Raw genomic sequence first — 16,085 nt, forward strand, 5'->3', positions numbered from 1 at the left:
TTTTGTGTTGTTTTGCAGGACAGTCACAGAGCAGAGATGCAAAAAGACCTGGAAGACGTCACGATGGCTGTGTATGTCATCCGGTCCGAGGGAGATGAACTTCAAGGGCCTCCTGAGGACATTGGGATTGTAATCGAAGGAGTAGAGGTTCTTGATAGACTGTCCTCAGTTGGAACAGCATGTGCACTCCTGTTAGGTTTGATCTACATTCTTAATCTGGCTTATCCAAAGGTCCTTCGCTTTACATTTGAGGTGTTGCAGAAAATTATAATGGAGCTGGAACCTCAAAAGATGTCTCCAAAGGTGCAGAACCTGTATGTGAAACTGCTAAATATGAATTAATATTGGTGGTTTGCAACCACAAGATCAGTTTTTGCCATTTCCTTTTCCAAAATGTACCTGTAGCACAGGTATGTTGTTTGTAGCTGTCTTTTTTCCCAGCATGGTGCAGAAACTATAATCTAAGCCTTGATTGTTCACTGACGGTGAAGTAATTTGAAAATAGAATTTCTAGGATTTTCCAATTCTAAGTAATACTTAGATAAGTGAGGGGAAAAAACATTCTGTAACCAGTCCAGTCATTCTCCTGATCTGGCAACAGACAGTTTACTTTAGTTGAGCATAAAACAATAAAGGTAAAGGGGAATGAAATGCTTTTGTTAAAATTAATTTATATTGTTTTTGGGCTAAAACGAAGCAAATAGACTGCTGCTAAAACAGGAGAAAAACTGGGCTGTTACAGAATGTTTTTTTTTCTCATTTACCAAAGTTTTACTTAGGATTGGAAAATCCCTTTAAAGCCAAGTGTCATCTACTCTGTTTTTTATATGCACTTCAGTTTAGATTTGTTCTTTTGCTGCATCTTGGTTTTGATTCTGGTTCAGCCATGGATTTTGGATTGCATGTAGGTTTCAGTGAAATGAGTTTTGCCTATGGTTCAAATTAAAAGGGCACCATTGATGGTACATCAGCTGACTTTTTAAACCCGTGTTTAGCAATTCTAGTTTTCGAGTGCCAGTATACGGCAACGTTTAATTGTGTCTCTGCTTCAACACACCTGAATCAAATAATCTGGTCATTAACAGGGCTATGGATTCCTGAACTGCATACTGAGGTTTTTCAGCCATTTTATTCAGGTGTATTGAAGCAAAGACAGAACTGAGAGTTGCAGTACACCCTCAGGCACTGGAATTTCCTTGTGATATAGGTATTGTTCAGTCATTTTTGTACTGTGTTAGATTTGTTCAGAGCCAGCTGAAAATAACGAGCTATTACATTTATCTTCCTTCAATGGTATTCCCCAAAATGTTTACAATTCAGTTTTAATGTCTGGCTTTTTGATGTTATATGCAATTCACTATGTGAAGTCATTGTGTTGTTAAACTGTGAGAGCATTTGTATTAAATTTTGTTACATTTTGCGTATTGTATTTTCTATAACATTTCATGTATTTTGTACTTATTTTTACAAAGTTAGAAGGCAAAATTTTATGTAGGAACAAGCGCACATTGTTTAATTTGTAGTTTTACACTGTAAAGTAAAAACAATGTAGTAGAAAATAGAGTTGATTTAGTCAAGTTAGACCAAGTAGTTAAAATGAGCTTCAAATTTCAATGTAATCAGAATGAAATTCTAACTTTAGTCACACCTTGTATTTCATTTTGAACAAACTTAATTAGATTGTGTGTTACCAGTTGACATGGTTTCTTCAAGTTCTTTCAAAGAGTTTTTTTAATATATATAGAGTTGATTTTTTGTGAATTTTTAAGTTGGACCGAAGTAGTTGGGTAATTTCAATTAACTTGAAATTTATAAATTGGACCAAAGGAGTTAAGATAATTTCAATAAACTTAAAATTTTTAAGTTGGACAAAGGAGTTAGGATAATTTCAATGAACTTGAAATTTTTAAGTTACACCAAGGTAGTTTGGTAATTTCAATTAACTTGTCATTTTTAAGTTGGACCAAAGGAGTTGGGATAATTTTAATGAGCTTAAAATTTTAAAGAAATCTAAATGAAAATCTTACTTTAATCAAACTTTATAGTTCACTTTGAACAAACTTGATTCAACTGTGTGTTACCAGTTGACATGGTTTTTTCAAGTTTTTTCAAAGAAACACTTTTTTCAGTGCAGCAGTTTCCTACATCATTTAGAGCAATCGGACCAAACCGTTCTCATTTTCTGACGCTCCCATGTGACACCATGTGGTTTGACACAGACAGCCGCAGAGGCCGATTTCAGACGTGTAACATTTAGAGTTTTATTCGCCATTTACTGTAGATACGGCTAGATGCAGTTACTTTGTGATTATGAGCTGAGTGAGTGTTGCTAGCTTGCTAAAACAGGAGGATGCACCCTTAGGGTCTCCGTTTAAAGCGATCGAGAACCTAAGAGTTGTGTTTATATTGTTCCCCTATCTGGTTTGCTTTCATTGAGCTGCAAATGACTTTGAGGAGTTCTGAGCCACCAGCAAGGCTTTATTATGATGACCTACCCACTTCCAGACACACTAATGCATGTGCACACATACATCTGTCAGAAGTCAAGCACATTCTGTCAAGTGCTTTTGGAGAGGAAAGAGAGAACCACCACTGGTGTTATGTTACACTAGGCTATTTTAGAGTCAGTAGACAGACATCAAACAGTCAGTTTTATTTTTATCTAGTTGGATTCATTTCTGTAAGTGTGTCGAAGCTACATCACAATTTGTTGCACAACCTCAGAGGAACCTGTGCCCTCCTGGTGAACTAGGAACCCAACAAGACCATTTGTATTCATTTATTTGTTGTTTGTGTGCGTCTGGATGTGTTTACGCAATCCTTCCGACCAGGGATGCCAAACAGCTTCCTCAGCATGAAAGAGCCTGCTCCTGCCTTTGGAGATGTTGCTGTCATTTTATGCATAGCGACATCTACTAGCTACTGCAAGGCTATTTCAAAGCTGTGAAGAGGGTAGAAGAGGGTGTAAGGGAATGCAAGGCCAGACCAACAGGCATTTTCATGCATGCCTCGCATGTATACTTGTTTTTTGTGTTTTTTCATATATTGTTCTGGCTTCTATTGCGGAATCTAGCAGCCCCCTAAAGCCAAGAATAAAACATGTGACACGTCGAAAGAGATAGCATTTGACTCTCCTCCAAGAGAAGGGACTCATTCTGACGTCCCCTTAAGCGGTGGCTTCACACTGACGTATATATTCTTGTTTTTTTTTTACACACCAAATAACATTAGACATAAGGAAGTATAGCTTGACATGTTCTCCTGGTTTTGTTTAAAGTGTTTTGTTTTTCGTTCTGCAGTAGATTTGGCTCACTGCTCAGGAGTACAGCTGCCACATAGAAAAGAGCGAAACAAAACAAAAGGATGTAGCCGTCTGGATTCACATGAGTTCATCTGTGACGCGTTTGTGGAGGACGATACGCATTTAATATGTTGAAATTGCAAGTGCATGAATAGAATGTTGAACGGAGTTTGCATGTCTTTTAATAATAATTTCGTTCACTTGTAAGAGTGAAAACTCAGCCTGGTAGTTGGTTCATTCGTGCCTAACAAGAACCAATGACGCTAGCATATTTTGCCTCATTTTTAAATGTTTTATTTTGCACTTTTAGTTTGAGAATTTAAAGAAAAAAATTATTTTCACATGGAAAATTCACCATATTTATATTAAAAAAAAAAGATCATGTCTCGTCAAACTGGAGAATGCATTTTTATTCATGGTCTTACACTTTCTCAGTGGCCTAGTGGTAGAGTGTTCAGTGTGGGAGATCGAGGTTCAAATCCCAGTCGGGTCATACGAAAGACTTTAAAAATGGGTCCCAATGCCTCCCTGCTTGACACTCAGCTTTAAAGGGGTTGGGTTGGGGGGTGGGGTGGGGGGTGGGGGGGGTGGGGTGTTAAACCACCAAGTAGTTCCCGAGCTCAGCCGCTGCAGCTCACCACCCACAGGGATGGGTCAAATGCAGAGATGAATTTCACCAGTGTGTGATGATGACTGTTATTGCCACCAACCTGGCCTCTTCAGGTGCAGGAGCCAGGATCACCCATCCCCGGTGATCAGCCCGACACCGCCCATCCTCTCTTCCAGGCTGCTGAGGAGCACAGCTGAGCTGAATCCCTCTGACAACACACACCCGGGATAAGAAGGCTGTGCCTTCAGCAGTCTAGGGGTTCTGCTGTTCTTCAGGCCTTACGCTTTGTTTTAAACCCCTTGTGTGTGTTTCAGAAGATCTATGTGATCGTTTTGGTTTAGGTATTGTTTTTAAGGTTAACATCATAATTTACCGACTTTGGGATTTTACAACACTCGGTGTTTTCGTAGTGCGTCAGTTTGTATCATCAACTTTGAGATTTGTTAAAACCTTTTTCAGTTTCATTAAAACTTTTAACAAAGTTTTAACGAGGGGTTTTAATGTTAATTCATCCTTTAAATGTTAACCTTTTAGTCTTGATTTTTGTGTGGCATTATTTTAATAATGCTTACCATCTGTTTGCACTTGTTTTTAAAACCTTTTATAACAATTAAACCCATTTTAAACCCACTAACATTTTTCTTATGTTACCCCTCCTTCACATTTTAACACCTCCTGTCGGGGACGTAACAATGACTAATGGGACTTAAACTTTTAGCTAATGGATTAAAATTATATAGCGCATTCTGGGCACTCTAAACACTTTTCAGTATTCATGATTATTCATTATAACATTCACACCATAGGTGTGCATCATTGCTGGTCACATGATTCAATTCAATTACGGTCACATCAATGATTCAACATATCAATGCATCACGATGCGTCACAATTATTTGATACGGGCTAATTCATCATTGAAGAGAAGATGTCAGATATTTGCTTTTTTTAAAATAAAAAAAACATGCCTGGAACAACATGAATCCCCCCTGAAAGTTCTTCAATCACAGCAGTCCTTAGGACAATGTAAAATTGCAAACCATTTGAAAAATATGAATAAATGAATAAATAAATAAATTAGTTCCCCCATGCAATAGTCAGACTGTGGGAAAAGTGCTCTGCAGATGATAATAAAATCTGAAAAAATACTAAAAATGACAGGTCCAATGCACGCCTTCAATCTAGTTGATAAAATCGATTATGGGTCCGTATTTTAGCTTGTGATGCCTTTGGAGGAGCTGTAGAGTTGAATATTTATTCCAGGGTTTAAAGCAATCTGCATCACATAATCGATGATAGTGTGTATATACTGTATGTGTGTGTGTGTGTGTGTATATACAGTACATGCATATACATGCTCGAACATGCAGGATGAGTGTGAAATATTGTGTTCTCAACATATATATATATAGAGAGAGAGAGAGAGAGAGAGAGAGAGAGAGAGAGAGAGAGAGAGAGAGAGAGAGAGAGAGAGAGAGAGAGAGAGAGAGAGAGAGAGAGAGAGAGAGAGAGAGAGAGAGAGAGAGAGAGAGAGAGAGAGAGAGAGAGAGAGAGAGAGAGAGAGAGAGAGAGAGAGAGAGAGAGAGAGAGAGAGAGAAAACGAACACAATACGTCAAGTCCCAAGTTCATGCTGTGCCGTGACAACAGGCCACAACAAACAGCCAGAGTCCCAAAGAACCACCCTCCGCAATGCAAAGAAAAGTCCCGCCACAGATGGTGTGGCTCCCACAGATTTCTTCTCTCAGCATCACTGAGTCAGCCTGGAATTGCATGAGGAAACAGAATCAACCCAAAGAGACTGATTCCACTGAGAAGTTAGCAAGCTGCCTGAAATGTTGAGTGTTGCATTTGTTCAGAAAGGGTTATGACAAAGCAATCATGCCCATTTGTGAGTTTTAGACATATTTGGGCCATAGAAGGATTTTTCTGAAGTAGTGGAAGCAACACAGTTTTTCTGATTTTTGATTCAACTTCTTAATGAAAGGCTTGGACAGTTTGACCAGCACTGGTATCAAACTTATTTAAATGATGACAACTTTAAGTTGTCAGGAGGCACCAGGGAACCCGCTGACAGACTGTGGTTGGCACTGCTGAGACAAACCTCTGATAAATATTTCATGGTGCACTGAATAATACATCGGTGAGCGCGAGAAATGCACATCCCTGCAAGGGCATAAAGAAATGCACTCATATGACTTTGCACTTTCAGATGCACACACGTTTTTGGTTGCTCACAGGGAATATGTTGATGAAGATGAGTGATGCTCCATGTCACGACTGTTGATTTACGACATGTGGAAGTAAATGTGTTTCCTTGGATTCTCCCTTCACCCAGGAATAGACCTGGAACCTGATAATCCTGGCGTTTTTTGAACATTTTACTTTTTGTAAGCTCAATATGAAATTCCAATTCACTTCACGAATTGACTGTGAATAACTATTCTTTTTAACAATGACCAAGTTACTTTCAAGAAAACCTTGAGATTCACAGACGCTCAGCATTTAAAGAGCAGGCTCACTGAGAAACCCTCTTTTACTTTTTATTTTTGAAACATGATCGGCCTTTCTGAATTTAAAGTGACAATGTGTAGTTTTTACCATTAATCTCCATATTTCCACGGAAATATCCATCAAAATGTTGTCGTTGTCATCTTCGTCTTCTTCCGCTTATCTGTGCCACGGGGGCAGCATCCCAACTAGCCACCACCACCAGCTCCTCCGGCAGGACCCCAAGGCGTTCCCGGACCAGATTGGAGATGTAACCTCTCCAACGTGTCCTGGGTCGGCCTGGGGGCCTCCTGCCAGCAGGACTTGCCCGAAACACCTCCCCAGGGAGGCGTCCAGGAGGCATCCTGACCAGATGCCCAAACCACCTCAACTGACTCCTTTCGATCCGGAGGAGCAGCGGTTCTACTCCGAGTCCCTCCTGAATGTCCGAGGTCCTCACCCTATCTCTAAGGCTGAGCCCGGCCACCCTACAGAGGAAACTCATTTCGGCCGCTTGTATCTGCGATCAAAATGTTGTAAATTAATTAAAATATGCCCAGTTGTTGAAAAATGTTGGCAGTTTCATAACATAATAACCATAAAAATCTGTTCTAAAATACATGGGAGCGGGTCTAAGTCTCTGGGCGACGCCATATTGGTGCCATGTTTCCTTCTAAGGAAGCCTGTGAGAACGAAACACATTTACTGAATGTAACAAATGTTTACAAAACTTTCACCAATAATAAACTTTTTTTTTTACACATTTACATTTTGCCAGTGATGAAAGGGAAGCTGATGTGTTTGTCATTTTGCTGGAGGTTGCACACCCAGGGTTTCCTGATGGTCATCCGTTGGTAAGGTCTTATTTGTACACACAAATAATGCTTGCTTGCAATGATTTAGGGACATACTGCCCCATATCACTAGGGAAAATACACACTGTCACTTGAACGTGCAGGATGAGTGTGAAAATAGTCTTCTACCCCTATTTCCTGCATTAGTTGTCGATAGAAAATAGACGAGAAAACACTCGGGTCATAAAAATCCACACAGATATGTCACACTGAAAGTTAGCATTCATGAACTCACACATTTTGACGCATGATGGGGAAGGCTGTTGTTAGTTTAGCATCCAGGAGAGAGCAGAGTGTGCCTCGGCTAGTAAAAGCTAACCATTAGCATTGGCAGCTCCACAATATGGCAGAACTCCTTCAGGCTTGTGCTATTTGTAGAGATAAAACATCAACGTTGCAGAGCAAATGGGGGAAGTGGAGGAGTCATGTTGCTGTTAGCCAATCAGAGGCCAGTCCGAATATCAGGAATATTGAATGATTGTTTTTTGCCTTCCTAGTGTACATAAGTAAGTAAATTTTATTTATATAGCACTCATTACAGACATAGAATCACAAAGTGCTTCACAAAGATCAAAACAAAATAAAACAGTCATAAAATCATAATGATCTCAAAACAGAAATAGATTAACATAAGAAAAAAGTCATAAAATTATAAAAATTTCATAAATAGATGAAAGATTACAATTTTGAGTTAAAAATAAGAAAAAAATAGGTAAAAACAGCTTTAAATAAAAGGGTCTTGAGCTGTTTTTTTTAAAGTGTCCAGAGTGCCAATGCTACGTAAGGATAAAGGAAGATCATTCCAAAGTTGAGGTGCAACAGTCTGGAAGGAGCGATCACCTCGAATTTTGTATCTGGTCTTTGGAACTTCTAGAAGGTTCTGGCGGGTGGACCTGAGGGCTCGGGTTGGAGCATGAGGCTTTAACAGTTCAGTAATATAGGGAGGAGCTTGACCATGTAGAGCATTGAAAGTTATAATCATGATTCTAAAGTGAACTCTAAAGTTAACGGGTAACCAGTGCAGAGACATCAGAATAGGAGTGATGTGTGCTCTTCTGTTTGCTCCAGTTAGGAGCCTCGCTGCAGAGCTCTGGACCAACTGAAGGCGGCCGAGGGCTTTTTTGTTAAAATATGTGAAAAGTGTGTTACAGTAATCTAGACGGGTGGAGATAAAGGCATGGAGAACAATTTCAAGTTCATGTTTTGACACCAACCGTTTGGAGATATTTCTTAAGTGATAAAAACTGTTTCGGACCAACGTTTTTGAGTGACCTTCAAGAGACATTGATTGGTCAAAAATAACACCCAAATTTCTTAAGTTTGTCTTGACGGCAGAGGATAAATGACCAAGTTTTAGACCAATCAGGGGAACCATGCTCTCAGGGGCAATGATCAGACATTCAGTCTTTTCAGAGTTTAACTGAAGGAAGTTATCTTCTACCTATCCGCCAGCTAATTTCTACTCCCTGAAACAAGAGCGTCTAAGCTTTTTAACTCTTGGATCAACTCACAAGGCCAAGGGTATTCAACTGCGGGCCTGGAGGGATGGCATCCAGCACATTTTAGTGGTTTCTCTGCTCTAACACACTTGATTCAGTGGTTGAATCACCTGTGCGGCAGCTCATCGGGCTCTGCAGAAGCCTCTTAAATACCTGCTGATTGAAATCAGGTATGCTGAAGCAGAGTCGAAACTAAAACGTGCTGGAAACCAGCCCTCCAGGCCCGGATTTGAATACATCTGCACTAGGCGACGGTGGCACAGGAGTTAAGTGCTTGCCCCGTAATCGGAAGGTTGCAGGTTCGAGCCCTGCTCAGTCTGTCGCTGTCGTTGTGTCCTTGGGCGAGACACTTAACCCACGTTGCCTGCTGGTGGTGGTCGGAGGGACCGATGGCGCCAGTGCTCGGCAGCCTCGCCTGTCAGTGCGCCCCAGGGCAGCTGTGGCTACATCGTAGCTCATCCCCACCAGTGTATGAATGTGTGTGTGTGAATGGGTGAATGACTGATTGTGTTGTAAAGCGCCATGGGGGGTTCCACGACTCTAGAAGGCGCTACATCAAATACAAGCCATTTACCATTTATACTAGAGATCACAGCAAATGTACTGAAAGATTGAGAGAATCAAGAATATTTATTTCAATTTTGATGCCTGAAGTTATATTTATAATAGGGCTGTAGCGAAGCCTCGACGACGTCGACGGCTCGATTCTAAAAATTTGTCGACGTCAGATCCGGAAGTCGACGCACCGCGCCCACTTGTTGCATCCCCAGGAGTTTGTAAATAGAGGAGGAACCTGCCTGTTTTTCCTCTTCTCCACCTTCACTAACATCTCCGCCAAATACCGAAGACCCGGAACAATGTCCGTCCACTACTAGATTATTTTCCTGTGTTGCCCGCCTTCGTCTCCCGGCAACGGACAACAACTTCCGGGGTCAGATGCGCTGCTTCGTCTCTACCGCAGATGTAGAACATCACCGGGAGCGCTTCTCACTTCATAAAGGAGCTTCTTTCAGACATTAGGAGAGCTGTTTTGGTGGTAGCGGTCTCTCCTCCGTGCTGGTCTGTTTGCTGCTGGATATTTTGGTTTATTCAAACTTGGTAACTTGAACTTAATGTTGGTAAAGCTACTGTTAGCATCTTCGCTAACAGCTTCTTGCGTTTGGATAAGCTGTTACGTTTTGGTTTAGAGTTGATCTTTTTTGTGGTGCAGATCTCCCTTTTATTACATTTAGAGTGTTGTGAGTTTTCGGTTTAGTTTAAAATATCACCTTGAGTTTGGTTTAACCGTCCAGTTTAGAGTTTGGACCTTTGGAGATCCTTATTTTGGTCCAGAACCCTGTAATCTTTGCCCAGTGGGACATTCCTAGTTATTTGTACTTTGTTTTAATTCCCCACAGGCAGAATTAGTTTTATTATTCCCAACCTGTGGATGGAAAGATTTATGATTTTTTTGTAGTTGTAAATAAACCTGGTCATCATTTTAATGTTTAAATCCCGTTATTGTCCCTTTCTTTTTGCACATGAGCCAAACTCCCCAGGAAGTCGTAACACCACTCGCCTCACGCACATAAGTGACCAAAACAAAGCAGCATGGAGACACTCCGTCTCCAACCACCTCTCAGGCAGCAGCCTGCACTCCCAAGTTCTACACGTCACCAGAACATAATCAACCACAACACAATAAAAGCAGTGTTATACAAAATGGAAGGCCTGTAGTGTTTATTCTATTACAGTAAGAATTTATCAATTTTTTTGAGGAATTTATTTGAGATTTTCTGGTTTTTGTTAATTGTGCAATAGAAAAATAATCATTAGATTAATTTTCTAAATAGTCATTAGAATAGTCGACTATTCAATAAAATAATCGTCAGAATAATCGTATTAAAAATAATCGTTTACCCCCAGCCCTAATTTATAATATTATTTTTTCTCATGCTCTTTATTGATCTTTTCTCATGCCACAGATTTTATTTAGTGAAAATGTTAAGCTTAAAACCCTCATCTCTCACGGGAAAGCTGTGTAGAACACATCATTACTCTTTATTATCTGCTCTGGTATTAATATCGACAAGATGAATGCTGCCAGTTGCTGCAGTGGCATCAAACCACGCTGTATGAAAGGATCAAGGGATTTATCAAATTTTATGTCTCGGAAAGTTTGCTACATTTTAAACTTGTGTCATTACAAAACACTTGCTCACTCTTGATGCGAAACTGAGTGATATCTGGTGATTTAAAGCAGCTGACATCTGCTGTCAGGGTTTTATTTCCGTTTCAAAACTGCTTGAGCTCAACCCTTAGTGATAATGCTGCACGCTTTATCGAGATAGCCTGGTTGTCACATTCACAGTGCAGACAGGAAGTCAGCAACAAAGCCTGAAAGCAGTCAAGATTATAGAGCGGGAATCCTATTTATCTAGGACATGAATGCAGAATTAAAATGGAGCTTTGATTTCTTTAAAATATATTTATTTTTATTCTTCAGGCAGAATATGTGAATAAAACAAGTATTGTGCAAAATCTTTGTGAACTTATCACTTAGGATTCAGCTCCAGCTTTCTTGCTTGTCTTTTGTCTGGTGGCCTGCGGTTTAGAAGATTAATTCAGAAGCCATATTATTTTTATACAGTTTGTGCAATCTGCCCAAAGACAGATCATCATGAGCTTAAATCTTTAACGTTCTCTCAGATCATCCAAGACAGTTTTCTACAGAGTTTTCTTTTTTCCCCCCTTTACTTATTTCCTTTGTTCTCATGGTTTCCTACTATCTTGAGTTTATATTGGAGAAATTGATTTCAGAGAAACTTCCTTCTCTGTACAACATTCCCTTGCAGAGGAAGTCACACAGCAATTTCCAGTCCTCTCAGCTGAGGATGCTCCAGACCTCGGCCAAGTGGCCACTCCACCTGAGCACTTGAACTCACATAGTAGTTGTTTGAACTGATGATCTGAAACTTAAAGATATTGGCTAGTGATGGGAATTCCAGCTCTTTTTAGAGAACCGGTTCTTTTGGCTCAGCTCACCAAAAAGAGCCGGCTCTTTCGGCTCCTAAGTGGCTCCTCTGATTTTCTGTTGCGAATAGTACATTTATAACCAAAGTAATGCAAAACTACATGTACAATGATTTACTAAGGTAAAAAAAATGCAATATATCAAATATTTATCATTTCTATGGATTTAATAACTGAACACTTTAAGAAATCTCCACTTTCCGACTGCTGGCGCTCATTTTCTCACCGTCTTCGTCGCACTCTCCTCTCTCTCTCGCTCGCCTTTTTCCTCCTCCTCATTGCCTCTTGTCTCCCTCCGCCTGCATGTGCTCTGCTGTGTGTCTGAGTCTGATCCTCCCTCTTCCCCGCCCCTACTGCTCTGTGTGTGGACAGTCTGGACACGCAGTTACACATGTTGACCAATCGCCTGTAGCTTTCACCAAAGCAAGAGGGGAGGGGGGAGTGGAGGGGACGGCTCCCGTCGTTCACTTCAAACAGCCGGCTCTTAGAGCTGGTTCGTTCACAAACGACACATCACTAATATTGGCCAGAGGCAAAATTCTTTTAAATGGCATGTGTAAAGAAATATTAAAACCTCAGATGAAAAAGGTTTTTGAATTTTCGCGGCTGTAATTTTAAGAAAATCAGATGTTTTTGACTGTCGCGGGAAAAACAGAAACTAGCTTCCGGTCTAAGCCCTGGGCAGCTGGTGACGTTTCACAAGGCGCTCTGCTGAAACAGTGATGGTAAACAACGCCTGACTCCGGTGTTTCTGCGTTAGCGTTATAGCAGAGAACAATGTGTCATCAGTCAGATGCAGCTTCTGAAGCCTCTGCTAGTTGGTCAGATTTAAAAAAAAAATTTCTCTGGGACATGGCGACAAGAACAGATATTGGATTACCGGAGAAGTTCAACCGAACTCCATGCCCCGCTAGCTGGATATCACTACCGGAGGTGTAGATGCTTTGGACCGTTTCACTCAGAAAACCCGCGGCCCGATTAGGACACCGGGGAGGATTCTGTTTGTCTTCGGAACCAAAATCATTACAGTTTGTTAAAGTTTGTTAAATACCGTAAATCCTCTAATACAGGCCCAGGCCTCTATTTGACTCAAGCTCATCAAGCTCCAGGCCTTTACTGGAAGGAGGACCAGTATTAGAGGCAGGCCTCAATTTCTATTTGAGCAAAATGAACTAATGGTTCGCTGGAGTTTTTGACAATTAAAATTGCGCCCACATTTTCAAGGTTAAACACATTTCTTTTAACAACGGTAGTTTCTGATTCAGCCCTCTCCCCCCTCCCCCTGTGCAGCGGCCGCAAACTCACTGATGCACCTGCAGCCTCTCGGAGTTCCTGCTGCTCTAAACATTTAAATAATTATTTCATTTTCTGTTCCTCACTTCTGATTACATTCGATGTGTCTGTCAGTTGCAGCCACCAGGTACAAAAACTAACTTGTTTTTATTTGACTATTTTTCTGTCCTGTCTCTGTTTATTATCTTCCTGCATCTCCTCTCAATCCTAAAGAGAAACTGCTACCTGGGTTCATATATATTCACCTCATGAGTTACCTTTGAACTGCAGTTCTAAAAGATCTACCGACCGCAAAAACAGCGGAGTGCTCGCCGGCCACATCAGTTAGGTGCGTCTCCGAGGACAAAGCAGGTGATGCGCCCCGATCCACAGCAGCGAAAAGCATCAGGCACAAATAAAAGAATAAAAGACAGAAAACATAAAAGGAAATGAGCCGACATGAACGATCGCGTGTTAAATTAGTTTTTGAGGTGGCGACACCTGATTTGATAATGTTACTGTGGCCGTGCTCAGGACGCAGATGTCTGGAGCGCGTCAACTATCAGAGCTTTGCATGCGCAAGCTGGTTAAGGTTAACCGTTTAACAATAGATCCACTAGGATAAATACAATAAAGTTTATATCTCACCAAATAGAATATTTACTAAGAAATCACAATGTAACCATAGAAACGCTACTTGGTATATTTGTTGTGTGTGTGGATGTGTGTGTGCGTGTGTGTGTGTGCGTGCGTGCGTGCGTGTGTGTGCGTGTGTGTGTGTGTGTGTGTGTGTGTGTGTGTGTGTGTCTGCTCTGTCTTCTCAATCCCCAGTGAGTCGTGGTAGATGGTTGCTTATACTGAGCCAGGATCCTCTGGAGGTCTCCTCCTGTTAAAAGGGAGTTTTCCTCTCCACTGTCGCTAAATGCTTGCCTAGTATGAGGATTGCTGCAAAGTCAATTTTAACTTGATGCAATTTGCTGCGTTCCTTATATAGGAAACTTTTTTTCTGATTGGCTTAATGAACTGACCTGTGTTGGAATGCTTACTATGTGAAGTGCCTTGAGACGACTCTTGTCGTGATTTGGCGCTATATAAATAAACTTGAATTGAATTGAACTTGATAAGAACAAGATTGGTTGGTGCAATAACTGTCCTCCATTTCCCAGCAAAAATCTTAGTTTAAAACTGCTAAATATACTCAATATCATAATTGTTATTATTATTTTTATCATGAATATTAAGATTATGTTTAAAAAACAACAGATTTTACCTGAAAATATTCATACTTTTATTTGTACAGGGCGCATGTTCAGATGTGGCAGAATTGAGTTTCATGCTAAGATTTCACCAACTTTATTGAGTTTAACACTTATAACACATTTATTCTTATTTAGCACAACTAGTCAGCCTTGTGATGTGAGTTTCATAAATCTAGCATTGTTAGTTTTATACATCTGACTGTAAATACGAGAGGAGACTGAGGAGATTTCTGGTTCTGCAGACACACCGATATTTGGCGCGTTACAACCCGCACTGATTGGTGGAATGGTGCCACGGTGCTAACCATGACTAGCTTGATCTCTGATGATTGTTTGGGTTAAATCCTGTAATTCTAAGAGTTTGTGAAAAGGCACAGAAACATCATTTATGATGTGAATGGAAGTGTCTAAATGTGGACGTTGGTGCTATAAAGGGTTAAAGGGACACATTATGCGAAACTTACCTTTTGCACCCTTTTGTGCTGCCACGTGGGTCTCTACTTCCTCTGTAAACACTTAAAATGTGGAAAAAAACAGCATTTATCCGTTTTCTGCTAGTGACTGGTTTCTGAAATTAAATGCCTTAAAGCTTTGTTTTGATGTCACAAATGAGGAAATTAAAACAGAACCACCTCTACTGTGCAAGAGAGAGCTGACGCTGGAGTAGCAAGAGCTGTTCTCCGAGCCCCTTCAGGATATCGGAGCTTCTCAGCTTATAGCAGCCAGAGCGGCGGATGTTTGGGCGTGGCCAGCCACTGCTTGTTTTCTTGAAGAGAAAGAGCCTTGAAACAGCTCATTCTGGAAGGTACTAAAACTGTTGGGAATAATAAAACAGCTGAAATAGCTCGATTTGCGAGAGAGTTATTGCAAAATCTTAATGATCAATTTGGTATAGACCATCTATTATAACTAGAGAAAGAAAGCCATATTGTGTCACGTTTAAGTGTTCAAACATATAACAAAAGCCCTTGTTTCCTCATTTCACTCCAAATCTGCACTTGATACACGTGTTTGCTGCCTGTTGATAGATTCATACATTGTCGACAGAGCTCTGCAGTATGTAATCCAGGTTAAGTTGGTGCAAAAGCCATGTCAGAGTGTTGCCCTCTTGCCCGGGCTTATTCGTCTTCAAAATTTCCACCCAAGCATCTGAGTGTAAATAAGTGTTTACATGAATCCATGTGTGTAAAATTGCTGACCTCAAGCGTATGACTCACTCGTCCGCAGCCTGCAAAGTGCCAAGCTGAGAGCAACAAACTGGAAACACTGGGAGACGGATGTGGGAACAGTGGGTACGGACAGGTAGTTAACTTTGCTTTAATGCAATCTGGGACCTTCAACAGAGACTCAGAATATGCGTCCGTTCAACATTGACATACATTTTTAAGCCACTCTGCTTTTTTTGCGTTCACTCCGTCATACAGCTGCTTCACACCTTATACTAACACTAGACATTTAAAAAAAAATGCTTTTGGGGATAAGTGTTTAGCACAAACAAAGATATATGAAGTGTTTTCTAAAGTGAACTAATTTTGTTAATACCTTCTGGTGAACGATCAGCTCCATGGCTTTAAACCATATCTCTGTTTTCAGTTTGAAATGAAGCAAACAAATGTGCAGCCATTTTTCCTCAAACAAAACTCATTGTTGTTTTTTAACAAAAAACAAGATGTGCATTTAAAAATTTTAAATGGTAAAGACGTGACTCATTTGTGCAGCCATTTTTTTGCACTAAGTGCCAACTCATTCAATTTAGATATCTAAAGTCTTCTCAAAAGATAATATTTGAC

At 40.5% G+C, this 16,085-nt stretch overlaps 1 protein-coding gene across 4 annotated transcripts in view; it reads left to right on the top strand.

Annotated features, from left to right (window-relative positions):
• grid2 (glutamate receptor, ionotropic, delta 2) overlaps positions 1-16,085 on the top strand; it is an 812,001-nt gene that overhangs the window by 401,795 nt on the left and 394,121 nt on the right. The window lies entirely within an intron of this gene.

This window comes from Nothobranchius furzeri, chromosome 17 (assembly GCF_043380555.1).
Source record: "Nothobranchius furzeri strain GRZ-AD chromosome 17, NfurGRZ-RIMD1, whole genome shotgun sequence".
NCBI classification, from domain to species: Eukaryota; Metazoa; Chordata; class Actinopteri; order Cyprinodontiformes; family Nothobranchiidae; genus Nothobranchius; species Nothobranchius furzeri.